We start from the raw sequence: 3,889 nt of genomic DNA on the forward strand, positions 1-3,889 counted from the left end.
GGGAAATCATGCCAGCTTGCATCACAAACTAGAGGCACACAGCTTTTCCAACTAAGGGCTTGTTTATCAATGCTCTCTGCTCTGGCTGGAGACCAGGTGTTCAATATATATATATAATGGTGGCAGCTGCGGCTCCCCACAGGAAAAGATCATTACCAATCCTACATCTGATAGCTAATATCCAAAATATACAAGGAACTCAAGTAGTTAGACTGCAGAGAACCAAATAACCCTATTAAAAATAGAGTATAGAGCTAAGCCAAGAATCCTCAATTGAGGAATCTCAAATGGCTGAGAAGCACCTAAAGAAATGTTCTACATCCTTAATCATTAGGGAAATGCAAATCAAAATGACCTGAGATTCCACCTAAAGCCAATAAGAATGCTTAAGATCAAAAACTCTGGTGACAGCGAATGCTTCCAAGTGTGTGGAGAGAGAGGAACAAAAATGGAGCAGAGACTGAAGGAAAGGCCATCCAGAAACTGTCCTAGTGATCCATCTCATCTGCAGACACCAAACCCAATATTATTGTTGATGCCAAGAAGTGCTTGCTGACAGGAGCCTGATATGGAAGTACACTGAGAGGTTCTGCCAGCACCTGACTAATACAGATACCCAAATACTCCCAGTCAATCATCAGACTGAGCCCAGGGACCCCAATGGAAGAGTTAAAGGAAGGACTGAATGGTCTGAAGGGGATTGCAACCCCATAGAAAAACAATATCAACTAACTGGACCACCCAGAGCTCCCAAGGACTAAACCATCAACCAGAGTGTACATGGAGAGATCTGTGGCTCCAGCTACATATGTAGTAGAGGATGGCCTTATTTTGCATCAGTGTGAATGGAGGCCCTTGGTCCTGGCTTTGAAGACATGATGGGGTCATAGAGAATAACTGAGTCTTGGCACTGTGAGAGGCCAGGAGAGACCATTGGTGAAAATCCAGCTTCTATGGCAGCTGTAGGCCAGGACTGAAGAGAATCAATTCAGAGATATTGAGTCTTAACACCATGAAGAAAGAGTTTATGAGTGGTTATTGGTGAAAGTGCAGGCCAGTTTAGGAGAAGACCACAGCACTTTGGAAAAGCTAATATGGCTAGGTGACCAACACTACCACCAGCAGCAGGGGAGTGGGGCTAACACTAACCTAGAAGACAAACTGTGTTCTGTAGATGGGAGTGGGAGCACGGAAAACTGACTGAAGCCTCTTGTGGGAGCCCAGAAGATGGAGTGAATCCCAGACAGTAGATATTGAATTATTTAAATGTTTGGAGTTTGGTTCTGCTTTGTTCAGATTGTGAGTGTATCATGGTTCATCATTCTTGAAGTGAGAAAGCATTTAATTTGATTTTGATTTTATAGGAGCCTAAAATTGAGACTGATCTTAAAAAGAAAAAAAAATGGGATTTTACAGAGAATTGATGAAATTTCGCATTATTTATTTTGTTCACTTCTTATTACAAATGGAAAAACTTTTAATCAGAAACTGAATGTTAATAAAGATTTAATTTACCTCTAAATCAATTCTGTTTGGTGCAACATACCTGAATTTGAACCTGGGAACCTGCTGCTGTAGGAAGTAGCCAGGGAACAAAAGTAAATGTCATTTAATATTTTTCAGTTTAGTGGAAGAATATTTCTGGAAGCTTTACCAGAGGGCATACAACATTCCTTAAGATTCTCAAATTTTTCATTAAGTCAAACTATTAAGTCCCCTGACAGATTCCTTAAGTACTTACTGTCACCACCCCACATTCTCCATCACACTTTCTGTGAGCTACTGCTCCATCTGATAGGTTATTTTGTACTGAGAGAAGATAAAATATATTTACTAAAGGCCTGTCATCAGAAGTCAATTTGAACGTGTTGAGAGTAAAAAGTATTTGATTTTAAAAATTAGAACAGATGAGAAAACTGTTAAAAAATTCAAGAACTATTTGGTAAGTGCATAGTCTATACCATGGACAAGTTTTCTGCAACTTTCCCAAGTAACCCATTCTCCTTTGCCTATTTCTATCTAATGGTCTTAAACTCATATTCATCTAGAGGGTTTTATGTATGCATAGTTTCATATAATCTGTTCTTTGAGCACATTAAAGCACATGTGCATATTCTGGAGAGACGCTTTATGAATTTAGTTGGCATAGCAAGGACAACAGAGATTGTCACAACATTGTACTCTATTAAAATGACACAAAGCAATACAGATTTCACAAGGGGTACTTTTTTAAACTAGTAAATGATTTTACATTTTGATTTATGACATAAGTAAATTACTAAGATATTTTCAAACAAATGTAAAGCGCTCAGTATATTTGGAGGCAGTTTCATGGGTTAGTGTTTATATTGGAATCATAGTTAACTATAAATCGGATCTCAACTTTGTAGCTGCTTGACTAGACTAGTTGTTCACATTAGCTTTTGTGTTTTCATGTACAGAGCTGATTGATTGTTAGATTATATTACATATCAGGTATAGCGACTATCCCCAAACTTACCCCTGTTTTTTCATTCTCACCATGGCTTGATAATGGCCATACACACAGGTTGAATGTGGAGATAAAAAATTCCAAATGCTGAATATGCATAAGTGATCTGCTAAGGAAGCAAGCTTAGGAAGTAGCTGAATAGACCAGCCTTGAGGTGAGCTGCCTGCTATGTCTCTACTTAATGCAAAGCTTGCGCCGAGGTCCTACTTTGCTGTTGTTTGCAAAATAAACATTATTGCAACTTTCAAAACTGTCTCATTCACTTTTTATAGTTCATATTTAACTCTGAAGTTACAAATTATTGTTTAAAATTAGCATTTTAGCTGCCATAGTAATTCGAGCTGGTAGATTGACTCTAATTGAATTTTGAACTCTATTATATTAAGTATGTTTTTTATTTAATCTTTTATATATTAATTTAGGTTTTTTACACTCCACATTTTACTTCCCTCCTGGTCCACACTCTGACTGTTCCACATCCCATACCTCCTCCCCACCTCCCTTCCTCCATGACGATGTCCCCACCCTGACCCCTTACCCTACCAGATCTCTAAACTCCCTGGGATCTCCAGTCTCTTGAGAGTTACATCTTATCTGACTAAACACAGACCTGCCAGTCCTCTGCTGTATATGTGTTGGGAGCCTGTATCAACTGATATATGCTGCCTGGTTGGTGGTCCAGTGTTTGAGAGATCTCGGCGGGGGGTCAGGTTAATTGAGACTGCTGGTCCCCATACAGGATTGCTCCTCTTCTCAGCTTCTTTCAGCCTTCCCTAATTCAACAACAGGGATCAGCAGTTTCCATCCATTGGTTGGGTGCAAATATCTGCATCTGACTCTTTCAGCTGCTTGTTGGGTTTTTCGGGGAAGGGGCTGTCAGTCATGATAGGTCCCTTTTTGTGAGTGTTCCATAGCCTCAGTAATAGTGTCAGGCCTTGGGACTTCTCCTTAAGCTGGGTCCCACCTTGGACCTGCCTCTGGACCTTCTTTTCCTCAGGCTCCTCTCCATTTCCATCCCTGCAATTTTTTCAGACAGGAACAATTATGGGTCAGACTTTTGACTATGGGATGGCAACCCCATCCCTCACTTTCTCTGTGCTGGAGGTGGGCTCTATAAGTTCTCTCTCCTTACTGTCAAGCATTTCATCTAAAGTCCCTTCCAATGAGTCCTGAGAGTCTCTCACCTCCCAGGTCTCTGGTACATTCTGGAGGGTCCCGCCACCCTCCTACCGTCTGAGGTTGCCTGTTCAATTCTTTCTGCAGGCCCTCAGGGCTTCAGTCCTTTCTCCTCACCCAATACCAGATCAGGTTCCTCTCTCCCTCCACTTGCCCCCACATACACTTTCCCTCTCAGGTCCCTCATTCCCTCCCTCAACCCTTGTGATTGTTTTCTTCTCC

This window comes from Mastomys coucha, unplaced genomic scaffold, assembly GCF_008632895.1.
Source record: "Mastomys coucha isolate ucsf_1 unplaced genomic scaffold, UCSF_Mcou_1 pScaffold19, whole genome shotgun sequence".
In the NCBI taxonomy this organism is placed as follows: Eukaryota; Metazoa; Chordata; class Mammalia; order Rodentia; family Muridae; genus Mastomys; species Mastomys coucha.